The sequence below is a fragment of the Mustela nivalis genome, assembly GCF_964662115.1.
Source record: "Mustela nivalis genome assembly, chromosome: 9".
NCBI lineage: Eukaryota > Metazoa > Chordata > Mammalia > Carnivora > Mustelidae > Mustela > Mustela nivalis.
In genome coordinates, this window is record NC_139028.1 from 115646379 (window position 1) to 115662232 (window position 15854).

Below are 15854 nucleotides of genomic sequence, written 5' to 3' on the forward strand. Positions count from 1 at the left end.
TTTTAATTAGCATATTGGCTGTAGTTTAGGATTTTGTTGTTTTCAGTGCAGTGTTATCAGTGAAGTGCCTTGAAGATGGCTTATAATCCTTTCATGTGCAGCGTTTGATTAATTAACAGTAGAGACAATTTATTTTATTTATTTTATTTTACAGAGAGCAAGCGAAAGCCCATAGCAGGGGGAGGGGCAGAAGGAGAGGGAGAAGCAAACTGCCCACTGAGCAGGAAGCTCTAGAGGAGGCTCAGTCCCAGGACCCTGGGATCATGACCCCAGCCGAACAGCCGAAGGCAGCTGCTTAACCCAGTGAGCCACACAGGTGTCCCTAAAGACAGAGTTTGGCTGTCGTTAGTACTTCAGTGACCTCAATATTCTGCTTACATTTCCTGGTGAAATTTATGGTGTTTAGAGTTATTATATGGGGACTAACTCAGCTACTTTTAAAATTTGGTTTAGCATTTTATTTTATTTTATTTATTTTTTTTTTTAAAGATTTTATTTATTTATTTGACAGAGAGAAATTACAAGTACACTGAGAGGCAGGCAGAGAGAGAGAGAGAAGGAAGCAGGCTCCCTGCTGAGCAGAGAGCCCGATGCGGGACTCGATCCCAGGACCCTGAGATCATGACCTAAGCCGAAGGCAGCGGCTTAACCCACTGAGCCACCCAGGCGCCCCTGGTTTAGCATTTTAAAGTGTGGTGCCGTTACAGTCAGCCCTGTGTTGATTAAGAATATCATTGACGGGGCACCTGGGTGGCTCAGTGGGTGAAGCCACTGCCTTCTGCTCAGGCCATGATCCTGGGGTCCTGGGATTGAGCCCCGTATCGCTCTCTGCTCAGCGGGGAGCCTGCTTTCCCTTCTCTCTCTGCCTGCCTGTCTGCCTACTTGTGACCTCTCTCTCTGTCAAATAAATAAATAGAATCTTCTAAAAAAATATCATTCATGTTTTTATAAGATAAAGATAAGAATATATATGTTTTTCTTACTTGTTCAGTGATAATGCTATTATAATGTCTCTATTTCTGGGCTATTGTTTCGTGTAGGATGAAAGCTGAGGTAGAGGGATGACAGTGCTTTTCTTTCCTGTTTTCACATAGAAAAAATTTCAGCTAACTAGAACTTTCCAATTTTCTGAGGTGCAGTTCTATGTGAAATCAGGACCCTCAACCAGGGTCCTCTTTAACGGCAGCTGTCATCAGACCAAAACAGAACATGCTGTGAACATATGCTCTTTTTTCCTTACAGGAGAGCTTCTGTTCCGCTCCCACATCGCGCTTCACGCCGGCTAATCTGCTAATGCAGTGAACTGGAAGACACCGGGTACCAGGATAACCTGTAATGGGCAAGGAGCCACAGAGAAGAAAACATTTCTTTTAATTTTTAAACTTGGTTGAAAGGTGAGACCATTAAGATGATCAGGAGTTTCCTTCATAGTTGCTCAAGGAAAGCAGCGTTCTGTTGGAGACCCTGGAGTCGAGGTCGACCAGGGCTAGACCAGGCAGCGTGTGGTTCCGGGGCCCTGCGGTATTTTTAGGAAGTTCAGTAGCAGCCTCCGCAGTTTGCTCTGGCTCGTTTTGGAATCTGCAGCACCCGATCCGTGGGATTCCTCTTTTCCTTGGGGGGCTTGATCTGGGTGCTAAGGATAAGCCCGGCCTGGCAAGCGGAGGGAGCCCGCGGACAGAGACTGCGGGTGGAGACTGCGGGTGCAGACTCCGCTGCTGCTTCTAGGCGCCCTGCAGGCGCGCGTGCGCAGGCGCGTGGGCGGCGCGAGCCCGGTCGCTTGTTTCGGTGGTTCCCCGGCCGCGGGCCGTCTCCGGCCTTTGGCTCGCCTTCTGACTCCTCTCAGGTCCTCACCGCTCTCATCTGAGACCTCGTCACTGAAACTTCCTGTTAGAGACCAGAGGTTGACTTCGTGTACTCGACAGTTGGCCCCGCAGAAAGCGGCCATGGTGCCGGGGCTCTCAGTGAAGTGCTCAGTACGGAACGGGACACGTTGTTCGTCCGTCTTCATTTGCTCCATTGTCTTGAGGAGACGGTGGGCATAAACCGCCTACTGGCCTGCGCTTCAGGCTTCCTTCTCTCGGGAGACACTCGGTCCGCGCTGCGGCAGGCCCCTGCTTCTCCCCCCACGGCCTTCTCCCTTCAGCCCCGCAGGAGTGGCTCGCCTCCCCTCCCCGCCTCCCCTCCCCGCCTCCCCTCCCCGCCTCCCCTCCCCGCCTCCCCTCCCCGCCTCCCCTTCGGGCTTCCGGCCAAGCTGCACCTCCTGGGCCAGGGAGTCAGTGTTCTTTGACACATCTGACTTCTCCAGCCTTTTCTCTGTATTATTCTGTAAAAAGAGGGGGAAGATTCTTCCCCAAGTATTCATTCATCTCTTGGCACCGTGTCTGGTGAGACTCTGTTGTTGTTGTTGTTTTGGTTTTGGTCCTGCCATTGTTCCTTCTCTTTCTCTCTCAGGGCTCCCTTCCAGCCCTGTGGGTAAAGCCTCTTCTGTTTCCCACCTGCCTGGCTGTGTGGAGAATTCAGCCCAAGCTGAGGGTTTAGGTTGGAGAAGGTCAGGACCATGTACTTAGAACTGTGGTCAGACCATCAGGACCACTAACCACAAACAAGGTGGTTTGTGATGCGCTTTGCCTTTTTCATCAGCGGCTTCAGAGCCGGTGGTGATGGGAGGAGGAGGCACTAGTTTCAGGGCCCACAGAGACCTCGAGCTTGAATTCAGCTGGTTATGTTACAGGTTGGACATCTTTTTTACGTTTTTTTAAACTGTTCTCTGTAAATTGTAAGTTACCCACTTTTCTATTGTGACCTTAGAGTTCAAAGAATTGTTTTTTATTTTTTAAAGATTTTATGTATTTATTTGATAGATCACAAGTAGGCAGAGAGGCAGGCAGAGAGAGAGGGGGAAGCAGTCCCCCCGCCGAGCAGAGAGCCCGATACGGGGCTCGATCCCAGGACCCTGGGACCACAGCCCGAGCCGAAGGCAGAGGTTTTAACCTCTGAGTTAATTGAGCCACCCAAGCGCCCCTATTTTTATTTTTAAAGATTTTTATTTATTTGTCAGAGAGAGAGAGAAAGAGTGCGAGAGCACAAGCAGAGAGAGCAGCAGAGGGAGCAGCAGGCTTCCCGCTGAACAAGGAACCCAGTGTGGGGCTTGATCTCAGGACACTGGGATCATGACCTGAGCCAAAGGCAGATGCTGCGTGGCTGAGCCACTAGCCACCCAACTGACCCTCAAAGAATGATTTTGAAAGCTGTTTCTATAATACAACACATAGCTTGTAAAAATTGAGATATAGTTAACATATTACATGTGAGTTTTAGGCAGACAGCATAGTGATTCGATATTTGTATATATTTTGAAATGATCACCACAGTAGGTCAAGTCGATATTCAGCATCACATAGTTACTTTTTTTTTTTCTTGTAATGAGAACTTTTTTTTTAAGAGGGCTCTGGGAAGAGGCAAAGAGGGGAGAGAGAATCTTAAGCAGGCTCCATGCCCATTGTGGAGCCTAACAGGAGGGCTTGATGTCATAAACCTGAGATCATGACCTGAGCCAAAATCAAGAAGCAGGGGCACCCAGGTGGGTCAGTTAGTTTGGCATCCAACTCTTGGTTTCGGCTTGGGTCATGATCTTGGGGGGTTGCGGGGTCAAACCCTGTATGGGGCTCTGTGCTCAGCGGGAGGTCTGCTTGGGATTCTCCTTCTCCTTCTCCCTCTGTCCCGCCCCTACCACCCTGCTCATGCGCATGTCGGCACATACGCTTGCTCTCAAATAAATAAATAAAATCTTAAAAAATAAAACAAAAAACAAAATCAAGAGTCAGATGCTTACCTGACTGAGCCACCCAGGCACCCCTGTAATGGGAACTTTTAAGATCTCTTGTAGCAGTTTTCAAATATATAATTCAATATTATTAACCACAGTCACAGTGCTGTACATTGCATTCTTTCTTTTTCTCTTTTTAAAAGATTTTATTTATTTATTTATTTGAGATAGAGGGGTTTATTTATTTGAGATAGTTGCTCAAGGAAAGGAGTCAAGTTTTCTGCAATAGCTGAAGCAGAAGTGGCTCCACGCGGAGCAGGGAGCCTGGCGTGGAGCTCAGTCCCTGGACCCCGGGATCTGACCTGAGCTAAAGGCAGACACTTAAGCAACTGAGCCACTTAGGTGCCCCCAGACATTACATTTCATGCCTTATTTTATGACTTGAAGTCTACCTTTTTACCCCTTCACCCATTTTGTTCGCCCCCCCATCTTGGGATTTTATTATTATTATTATTTGTTTGTTTGTTTGTTTTGTTAAGATTTTATTTATTTATTTGACAGCCAGAGATTACAAGTTGGGCAGAGAGGCAGGCAGAGAGAGAGGGGGAAGGAAGCAGGCTCCCTGCTGAGCAGAGAGCCGGATGCGGGGCTCGATCCCAGGACCCTGAGATCGTGACCCGAGCTGAAGGCAGAGGCTTTAACCCATTGAGCCACCCAGGCGCCGCAGGATTTTATTATTGTTATGTGCATTTGATTTTTCTTTTACTAGGCCTCTGCTCTCTTTCTACTTAATTTGTCAAATCTTTCTGTATTGTTCCAGTTCCTCTGTGGCCACTCTTGTGAACTCTTAGCATATCTCATTAAATTATTTTAGGATTATTTTTTCTCTTTGAGTAGATTTAAGTATTCCAGGAACAAGGAGTTTTGACTTCTACTTTCTATCTCCCCCTGCCCAAGATTTTATTTCTTTATTTGACAGAGAGAGAGAGCATGCGCGAGCACAAACAAGGGGAATGGCAGGCAGAGGGAGGAGGGAGAAGCTGGCTCCCTGTTGAGCCAACCCGGGACTTGATCTCAGGACCCTGGGGTCGTGACCTGAGCTAAAGGCAGATGCTTTACTGACTGAGCCACCCAGGCGCCCCCTACTTTATATCTTTATTATTTTTTACATAATAGGTATCATTAATTGCTTAGTGGTAGGGCTAAAATTTCAGAAACATTTCTCAGGATAACAGTTGTAGTTAGGACTTTCTCCCTTTCTTTCTTTCTCTTTTTAAATTTTATTTTTTCTTTGCTGACAAAGACTCTTAGCCGTGGCAAACTGTGGAACAGTTCCTTACCATTAGCTATATTTTTCCTGTCTCCCCCCCCCCCCCCTTTTCCTCTGCTCGTCAGATGCTGTCTGATGCCAGGTGAACTCTTTTGTTAAGAAGTTACCTGTTGGGGAGGCTGGGTGGCTAAGTGGGTTAAGCCTCTGCCTTCAGCTTGGGTCATGATCCCAGGGGCCTGGGATCAAGCCCCACATCAGGCTCCCTGCTCCGTGGGGAGCCTGCTTCCTCCTCTCTCTCTGCCTGCCTCTCTGCCTACTTGTGAGATCTGTCAAATAAATAAACAAAATCTTAAAAAAAAAAAAAGAAGTTACCCAATAGTCTCGAGGAGTCCTAAAACCAATGGAGAAGGATTCCCAGAGAGGAGCAGCATTTTAAATATAGGGTCCTTTAGACCAGAGGTTGTCATAGCCCAGATAGGAAATATTTTAGGTTTTGAGAGCAAGAGGCAAAAGAGAGGATATTATATAGGTATTTATAAAATAAGAGAGCAAGGTACCTGGGTGGCTCAGTTGGTTAAGCAGCTGCCTTTGGCTCAGGTCATGATCCTGGAGTCCTGGGATCGAGTCCCACAGTGGGCTCCCAGCTCCACGGGGAGTCTGCTTCTCCCCCTAACCTTCTCCCCTCTCATGCTCTCTCTCACTGTTTCTCTCTTAAATAAATAAATAAGATCTTAGGGGCGCCTGGGTGGCTCAGTGGGTGGGTTAAGCCTCTGCCTTTGGCTCAGGTCATGATCTCAGGGTCCTGGGATCGAGTCCCACATCGGGTTCTCTGCTTGGCAGGGAGCCTGCTTCCTCTTCTCTCTCTCTCTCTCTGCCTCTCTGCCTGCTTGATCTCGGTCTCTCTCTCTCTCTCTCTCTGTGTCAAATAAATAAATAAATCTTTAAATAAATAAATAAATAAGATCTTTAAAAAAGTATATAAAATGAGAGCAAATTTTTACAGATTTTATTGATGAAATTAAAAATATAAAAAATACTAGAGTTCAGTATTTTGTAATACAGATCAACTAAGGAGAAGAATGGAATTCTTTTTCTAGGGGGATAACATTTCACCTAAATGGTGTTCGTAGCCAGAGCTCCCCCTCTCAAATTCTACTACAGATGTTCATCTAATCTACTAATGGTGACCTATAATGCGATTTTACATATTTCATCTTTGAAAATGTCTTTTTACACAAATAGGTGCTCCCACATTCTGGTATCAGTCTCCAAGCATGTATATTCATCACTTGGAAGGCATTTATAGAATTCTTTTAGATTCTCCTCTTGCTGTTTGCCTTTTAGCAGGTTGTTACATCGTAGGTTAATTACTTCCAGAGAACGGTTAGGAAAATCCTCATTTGTATAGCTGTATGAATTTTGGAATAGGAAACTTTCCTTTACATTTGCATTAAGTTCTGAAAAATGCTTTTTAACTGTAGTTTGAGCTCAGAAAATGTCACCACCGCAAATCTGTATGGGGACAGACATGTCACTTCAATTTGAAGTTCTGACAGGGTGGGAAGTGTATGAAGCAGCTTGAATTTATGATCCTAACAAAGTCAGTACTGAAATGACCTCACCACAGCAGAAGGTTTTGGCAGATGGGTGCTGGTCAGCCGTGCAGTTTTAGGTTGAATTCACCAAGAAACATCAAGATGTCAGCCAAGGCCAATTTCCAGAGCCACTCAGCATTTAGTGATAGCGGTTGAGCGTTGTTCTGCTTATTCAGCAAAATTTCAGTCTTGGCCCTGGGCTCAAAAAGTTGCAAAAAACATGATCCCTTGAGAAGCCATTACACAGCTTGCAGGTGCTAGAGTCTGCCAGAGTAAATGCAGTTCACTGTTGACGTTACCGGTTCAGTAACAGGTGAGGAAATTTAAAAAACCTCTCGAAGGAGCTGTTGATGAAAATACAAAGAACTATGAGCTTTAAACAGTACATTTTCACAAGTTTTGTAAATTTGTCTGATTAAGCCGTTTTTTTGCTCTACGCATAATTTTCCCCCTGTCCGCTGTCGCCCGTCACAGCAGACTCCTCTGCACGCTGTAGCGACGTTGTCTTCCCTCCGCTTCTCTTTCAACGCTCAGCCTGTGGCTCTGTCATGCGGGCTGTGCATGAAGCCTCGTCTGTCACCATTTCAGACTCCTCAGTGGGGCTGCATTGGGCGCACAAACTCAAAGGAAAACTGTCCCTGGCTGCCCCGCCGCTTGGCTGTCAGGCCACTGGGAGACCAGCTTCGCTTGAAGTTTCATCATCATCTTCTGTTTCTGTGAAGTTGTCCTGTTAAGAGCTACTCCAGTGAAGATGTTTGGGTGTTTATGTGGGGACGCGCTGTGGGTGGCGGTGTGTGCAAGGGGGCTCCCCGCCCTGGCCCTGCTCGGTGCTCCTACGCGGCAGATGCGTCGTCTGATTCCGTGACACGGGAATCCCCACCCCACGTTTCTGACAGGCACAGCAGTCCAAGTCCAGTGGTTCTTTTCTTGTTTTGACATGTTGGGGATGCGAGGATGATAATAAAATGTCACACTGCAGCAAGTGGCCCTCAAGGCACCATGGAGTTCTGAGGGTGTCACTGTGATCCGGAAGGCGTCTGGTGGAGCAGCGGTGCGGAGTGATGGGTGTGTCGCATGTGGTCTCTTGTCACCCTCAACTCTGCCTTCGTCGTGTGACAGCCGCCAGGGACTGGATGTAAATGTATGGTGTGGCTAGGTTTCAGGAAAACTTTGTGAAATTCAAAGAATTTTCACAAGTCATGGAATATCGTTCTTCTGACCCCCCTCCGTTAAAAATAGGAAGATCAGGGCGCCTGGGTGGCTCAGTGGTTAAGCCGCTGCCTTCGGCTCAGGTCATGATCTCAGGGTCCTGGGATCGAGTCCTGCATCGGGCTCTCTGCTCGGCAGGGAGCCTGCTTCCTCCTCTCTCTCTCTGCCTGCCCCTCTGCCTACTTGTGATTTCTCTCTGTCAAATAAATAAATAAAATCTTAAAAAAAAAAAAAAATAGGAAGATCAGTCTTTATTCAGGGGCTGGATAAAAATGGGTGGCAGACCAGATTTGGTAACTTCATTCCTGTTCCCTGGGTGTCCCCGGGCTCTGGAGTTGGCTCACATGCTGGTGGTAGAAAGAACAGGGTGAGAAAAGGAACCTAAGGGTGAAGAGGTACCATTGTGGGATTTGCTGCCGGCTGGTTGGTTGGCTTCTTTTTTTCTTTGCTGCTTTTTTGCACACAGACTCTTATGTATACGTAGCTGTTGCCCGTCTTTCCACATGACAGTCAGGTTAGCTCATCTTTTGTGGTATCTTGATTTCAGACTGAGCCTTATCAAGTGTGCCAGGGATCGTGCTCAGCGCTCTTGTTGGCTCTTCTTCCAGTGCTTGGGTGCACAGTGTATACAGGTGCGTGGTGGCAAAAGCCCAACAGCACCACAAGGTTTCCAGCAAAAAGTAACTGTCATCTGCATCTTTCTGACCCTTTCTCGTCCTCATCCCTTAGTAACTTTCTAGGGGCCAGGACCTTTATCTCCTAGTGTTTTCACATGTTTGTTTGTTTCCTGCAAACCCTTGATGTTTGGCTTGCATTCTGCAGGTAGCTGTTCCTAACCTGGCTGACCTAACAGTGAAGGTGACGGATTAGCTTCTTTCCTTCCTCCGTCTTCCAACATAGTTAAAGCTCAACTTTGGATAAAATCAGTGTGGAAGTATGGGTATTTTGGTGAATCATTCCCTAGGTCTCTGACTTAATTAGTAAAATTCTTCTCAGCGTGGTCACATGTGTCTGGTGCATAGATGTCCTGTGTGGACACATCCTTTTCAGAGCCCTCTGCCTCAGGCATGCCTCCCTCCGGGCGGATTCCTCTGTAGTGGCCAGTGTCCCCTGCCCTCCACCCCCACCCCCGCCCCAGCTTTTCTTCTGACAGTTGGCTCTGCTTCTCGACGTGTAGGGTCCCCGGTTCCATGTGTTCCAGGTCTTCCTCTCATGGCCTAGTCCCATGCTTTTTTTTTTTTTTTTTTTTTTTTTAAAGATTTTATTTTTGAGTACTTTCTACTACCGACATGGGCTTGACCCCACAACCCCGAGATTGAGAGTCACACGCTCAAATGACTGAGCCACCCAGGCGCCCCTGCCCGCTTACTGCCGTGCCTCAGTGCGGCCCGTCTTCTGGTAGCTTTTTGAGAAAGTGTGAATAAATCTTTCCAACCTTCCATGTCTGAAAATGCTCTTTTCTAGAATTGCTGTTGAGGAAGCTGATACCATTCTGATTTTCAGTCCTTATTTGAGTATTTTTTCTCACAAGAAAAGTTGAGATAAAATATAATGTTTTTTATTCCTGATACTGTGGAATACCACAGTGCGCCATGAAGGTCAGCTCCACCATTCACTGTGATAGGATGTGGAGGTCCTAGCAGGTCAGAGTCCTGTTCTGTACACTCGGAGGGAAAAGGTATTTTTGATGAGGCCGGTGGTTGTGGATTGTGATATGTTCTAAAACTTCTGTAACTTGGATGCTGGACTTACTGAATTATTTCTCTGTTTTCTCTCTCTTCGTACATTTGTTGGCATTCTTCTTTTTCTTTGTCCTTTATTGCGTCTTGCTGGAGTTGCCAGAGGAGTGGAGAATTCTGTTTATCCAGTAAACATCTGGAAGGTTGTGTAATCCTTCCGTTTTCCTGTTGAGGCTCCATGTCAGCCCAGATGAAGCCACGCGTTTTCTATCGGACGGACTTGAGATGTATGGAGCAGCACGGCCGCCACTTAGTATCGCCTTCCTTTCCTGCGTGGGTCCTCTCGGGCAGGGTCATCCAGACTTTGGCCAGAGTTCCTCCTGCCTCAGGGCTTCGAGTGTATTCATGGCCGTAACCTTTAGCTTGATCTTTAATGAGTTCGTGCTTCTCCTGCTCGCACATCATCTGTGTTTTTCACTCACTGGCTCTCATTTTATGTTTGGTGATATTACAGAAGAGCTTTAAAACCAGCAAAGCTGGTTATTTTATCCCCCAAGTGACGAGGACTTTTACCTGGTCATCTCTTTAGGAGCCGTGTGGCTGGCAGTCTCTTCGTCCCCAGGGCAAGGTGTGGCAGTGCTTGGCAAAGGGGCATCTGCCCCAGACGACTGCAGCAGGATTAGCTCTCCCGAGGTCCTAGACCGGATTCATCTCGGACTTTATTCTGAGGTGGCTTTGCTTATTGGTCCCACAGTAACGTGACTTCATGTGGCGCTTACTACAGTCGCCTGCATCTCTGGACCTGCTTCTCTCTATGCTGTAGCAGCTCGTTTGGGCTCAGGCCGCAGTCGGCCATGGCTCTCCTCAGCATGGTCACACGGTCACCCCATCACATGGTCACATGGCCACCACTGTTCTGTGCCCAGCGAGCTCACTGCTGCCCCTCTTTGTCCCTTTGTTTGTTTTCTGTAGTTTTCTGGTTTTATGAACACAAATGCAGCTTGAACAGGAGCTGCCCGTTCCTTTTCTTCGCTGCGCAGCCTGGCACTGGGACAAGTGACTTTGAGGGCCAGCCGGGCTGCTGCTCGTACAGCGGCTCTGTGGTTTCGGAGGGGACGTCGTGAGCAGTCTCTGCGCGGTGAGGCTGGGTGCATGTCAGCAGTGCTTCCAGCTCGCTGACGTTGTGGACTAGGAACTTCTGGAAGCTGCTGGGCTGCATGTGCTTCGTCTTCTTGTTGCTCCAGTGTTGGGCATGAAAAGCTGTGACTCTCCGTGCACCCTGTCAGTGCCTCTGGTTTTCTGCCAGTTACACTTAATTTTGACACAGCAGTCTGACTGGTGCTGAGTGAACTTACTGGTCTTCCTTTTAATGTTCTTAGGCTTCCCCAGAAGTTGGAGGTCAGCATCGGGGAAGAGAGCATCCACGCCCTTGCTGCTCTCTAATGTTTGACTCGGATTTGCTGACTCTTCTGTCTGGCTTCAGAGTTTCAGAGAATCCTGGGGCTTGAGATGGAAAATCCACTGTTAGATCCCATAAGAATTCTCTGATGTGACTTTGATTGTATTTCTTACCTTTGGCTTGTTTGTGTGTGCACTCTCTACCCCATCCCTATTCCTCTCTTTCTTACGCGCGTGCGCGCGCGCACACACACACACACACACACACACACACACACACATCACACACACCCCACCTGGATGCAGCTGGGTTTTCCTTGCCTTTATTCTTTGATCTCTAACAAGGCTTCTGGGAAGAACTTGGTTACCATTGTGTCCCCCTCATTACTTGTCTTTTTTCTCCCCACCCCCTCAGTCTCACTTTGAAAAGACCCACAAAACTTGTTCTTAGTAAAATATTATGCTTTACATATACTGGACTGAAGTTTTTGAAATTGCGGAAATTATGTATAGAAATTCCTACACATTTGTGTTTTCATGATGACTGTGTGTATAGATGCACAGTACTTGCTTTAATGTGGACCAGGAGACAGAAGTAAGACTGGGTTTTCCCAGGTTGGTAGGTTTTGGGTTTTATTTTGAGATTTTATTTTATTTGTTTGACAGAGATCACAAGTAGGCAGAGAGGCAGGCAAAGAGAGAAGGAAGCAGGGTCCCTGCCAAGCAGAGAGCCTGATGCAGGGGTCGATCCCAGGACCCTGGGATCATGACCTGAGCTAAAGGCAGAGGCTTTAACCCACTGAGCCACCCAGGCGCCCGGGCAGTTGGCTTTTTTTATGCAAAGGGGACCTGGGTGGTCAGATTGCATCTTGCTCCCAGCCCTTAGCATCTGAGTGCCAGGTTCGGAGACAGCTCCAGTGTGGTGGTGATGCTTGCTTTCTGAAGCTTGTGTATTTCCTAGGCAGCGGCAAGCCATAAATTTTTGTCATCTGATACCACATAGTATAGCCAAGACTGAAGAAAAATGAAAGTTGGGCTTTGAAGAGACAGAACTGTGGTTGGTGCTGTGGGAGGAGTGGTAGTTTAGTGGGAAAGCTCTCGGGGTACCGGGATTTTCAGAGTGGAGGCTGTGCAGGGCTCCCCACTTTCTGTGCGTTCTCACACAGGCTTCTGGATGGGTTGCTCCCTTTTTAGACTTCTCTCTCTCTGGTCTGTTGCATTGCAGGCAGTTCTGTATGCGCGGTACGCGCTGACCTTCTGCTTATTAGCCCTTTCTTTGTCATCAGCACCCCCTCCCTGGCCCCATATTTCAGTTACACCCAAACACTTGGTTAGACCCGGAGCAGGTCAGACCTCTCCCTCCCTTGGCCTTTGTAGGAGGCCAGCCTCTGTTGAAGATGACGTGCAACGCTTACATGTCATCTCCTCTGTGTCGTTTTCCTCTGCTTCTGCCCAGAATTGTTTCTTTCCATATGTTATTAAAATATGTTGCTTCACCATTACTGTAGATATTTTAAAGTATGTTTATCTCTGTTAAGACCCACTGGTTCTGTCTCTGCTTCTGCAGTGAGCCCGTGCTGCTCTGCACTGTATCCCTGCAGGGCCCTTCGAGACCAGGTCTTGATGCCTAAGCTTATCCTTGCACCTTCTGAACAGCTCTTCCTGTTACCAGGGCCTTCCCCCTGCCATGAATTTCCTGAAGCTCCTGGAAACCTCTCTCCTGTTCTCTGTGCTTGCAGACCTGTATCTGCTGATCCGGATCACTTTTTGCTGTAGCATCACCTACTGAACCCTGCCTGTCTTCAGGGCCTTGTGTATAAGGAAGTCTTTCTTGTCAGGCTCCCCTCTCTGGAGCTCCCTTCCTACGGAATAGGCTTGGAGTTGATACCTTTCATTCTCCTTTTCTTCTTCTTGTTCTTTTCTCTTCGTTGTTTTTTTTTCTCCATTTTATTGTCATTTTCAAGGGGTAGGGATCGTTTATCGTAGTATTCCTGCATTCAGAGTACCTGCTGGTTAATATAACACATAATAAATGGAATTGACTCCTTTGTTTATTACTCTCAAAGAAAGTCTGACATATCAAAGAATTACAAAGTAAAAATGATTCTGGAATATCTGGGTGGTAGAAATGTGATTGCCTTTGACATATTCTTTGGAAGAAGCAGTTACAGTGCTTCTTTACAAAGTTACAAAGCAAATACAATGAAAGTGGCTCAGAGTTGCCTTTCCTCTAGAGAAATATGTATCTCTAATAGGCACTGTGATCTTGGATTTAATGAGTCCAGCCTTTGGGAGGGGCTGGAGGAGGGCACCAGTAGGAAATGCAGAAGCAGACACTGGTGGACTTGCCCTTGCCCGTCCTCTGTCATCTTCTCCCGTGGTGCTGAGCCAGAGCTGCCCTCAGAGTCCCTCTGTTACTCTTTGTGTTCCATGTCTCTGCCTCTTCGTGGGAGAGTTAGAACATCTGCGTCGGCGTTCAGCTTTGCTGAGAGGAGGAGGTTTATGTTAGCGAACAGTGCGGAAGTGACCTCCCTTCACAGTGGCACTGCGCGCTCCTGGTATCGGTGCTTTGCCCCCGCCCCCTTCTTGTGGCAGGCGGCTTCCGGTGTGCCCAGCGAGCAGCCCCCCACCCTCCGAGCCCGGCACTTCCCCCTTTGGGTCTTGTCAGATGCTGCCCAGCTGAGTTCCCCAATACCTGCATCCAGGCCCAGGGTGTCCTGATATTCCAGGTATCTGGATGCTGGCGGGAGGACGTGAGCCAGTGTGCGCCGCCTTTCAGCAGCTCGATTTGTCCAGTACGTCCTGTTCCCGGCTTGCTTGTAAACTTGACCAGAGGCTGGAGTAACTATGCCTGCTGCTTCTGGAATAAGTAAGTTGTTTTCAATCTAAATGGGGACCGTGAAGGTTCAGTTTACTCCAAGATGATGGGGAGTCTAGTGTCTTTTTTTTTTTTTTTTTACATTGATGAAACATTGTTTCCCAATGTATTTGAGTGTTCTAGGCATTTTTTAAAATCCATTTCATTTATTTATTTATTTATTTATTTATGTTTATTTATTTATTTATTTCCCTCTCCCCCCAGCAAAGTGGGGGGAGAGGGAATCTTCAAGTAGACTCCTGGCTGAGCGCAGAGCCCAGTATGCGGTTCAGTCCCATGGCCTATGAGAGCTTAAAAGCAAGTTAGACCCCCATCCGACTGAGCCATCCAGGTGCCCCTATAGTATTTTTGAGTTAGTTTAGATAATGAAATTCCCATGGGGCGCCTGGGTGGCTCAGTGGGTTAAAGCCTCTGCCTTCGGCTCAGGTCATGATCCCAGGATCCTGGGATCGAGCCCCACGTCAGGCTCTCTGCTCTGAGGAGAGCCTGCTTCCTCCTCTCTCTCTCTCTCTCTCTCTGCCTGCCTCTCTCCCTACTTGTGATTTCTCTCTCTCTCTGTCAAAATAAATAAAATCTTTAAAAAAAAAAAAAAGAAAATGAAATTCCCAGAGACCTGCCCCTATTTTACAATTTGGTGGTGTGTATTGAAACCAGTAGTGAGCTGCCTATGGCCCTCCTGATTCGAGCCCTTTTAATTCCTACAAATATTTCTGGATATTAGAGGCCAAAAGCAGTTCTAGTTTTCTTGTGACCTACTTTTTTAAGTTGAAGACTATATAAATTGCTTTAGATGTGTAAGAATAAAAACGATTTCTCATGTATGTTTACATTAGAAGAAAGGAAAAACTTGGTCCATAATCTCTCCTCACCAACCCCACATTAGCCCTGTGTGGAAAAGGTGGTTAACTGTTGACTTTGGCTGTGGAAGGAGATTGGGGGGAGGGTGGTTATTTTAGTACCAGGAGAGAAACTCTGAATCATAATTGTAGTAATCCGTAAGTAGAACTCTCTTGCTCAGGACAGCAACTGCTGGCCCCGTATGACTCTTGTGCATAGAGTGTGGCTGGTCCAAGTGGAGATGAGCTGTAAGTGGAAGATACACCCAGATTTTGAAGACTTCGTACCAGAAGAATTACATGTTAAAATGAAATAATAATGTTTGGATGTGTGAGGTTAAATAAAGTATACTATTAACATTAATGTAGCATTTCCTTTACTTTTTTGATGTGGCTTGAAACCTACACATGGCTCTCGTCACGGTGCGTGCGGTGCTGTTTCTGTCGGGCAGGGCCAGGCAAGCCGGGAGGTGGCGCCCGCTCTGTTCCAGCAGCCGGGAGCCAGGGGCCTGGGGAGGAGTGTACCCCAGGGCACAGGGTTCTGAACTCTGACAGTACATGCTTGTACACCTTTGTTTGAGATCATGAGAAATCTATTACAGATATTCCCTTCATCGCATACATAAGTAGAAAAAATATTAATCTATAGAGATTAATCTTAGAGATTGTCTTCCCTTTTGTGTTGTTTTGGACATAAGCAGCTGCTCCTTCTCCCGTTGTGGCTTGTACTCCGCGTGTTGGAGGGACTGCAGCTGTGAAACAGGAGGAGTTGACACTCGTGGATACTCACTTAGGACATGGGATCTTGGCTGTTCCAGTGGGGTCGGTGGTGACAGGGCGTGGACAGGCCGTCTTCATGCATGTGCCGCCCATGTGGTCTCAGGGCCCCAGGATCAGAAGTGTTTGCTTTCATGCTCAGCTGTTCCTCATAAGCTCAGAAATTCTTAATAATCTTGGAATCTTCTTTTGAATCTTTGAATGTTTTGCCTTGGGCCCAACCAGCCCTGCATCCAGATGTTCCACGGTGAACAGTTGTGTGCGGTGGAGGTTTCAGGGAGTACAGCTTCTTGTGGGAGAGAACATTGCTAACTTCAAGCACAGTTCTTAGGAATAGAAGAGTTTGAGTTTTAAATTCATTAACGCTCTTCCTTGTCGTTCCCTCAGCTTGCTTCTGTCATTTGTAGGCAGGCGATAGCAGCATCTCCCCTCAGAGAGCTGCTGGT

General features: G+C 47.3%; 1 protein-coding gene across 29 annotated transcripts in view; it reads left to right on the plus strand.

Moving 5' to 3' along the window:
* PPP6R3 (protein phosphatase 6 regulatory subunit 3) overlaps window positions 1-15854 on the plus strand; it is a 141901-nt gene that overhangs the window by 44920 nt on the left and 81127 nt on the right. For all 29 annotated transcript variants that reach the window (XM_082748764.1, XM_082748771.1, XM_082748766.1 and 26 more), the window contains exon 2: window positions 1243-1394. The gene's annotated coding sequence lies outside the window, so the exon portion shown is untranslated. The remainder of the gene's footprint in view (window positions 1-1242; window positions 1395-15854) is intronic.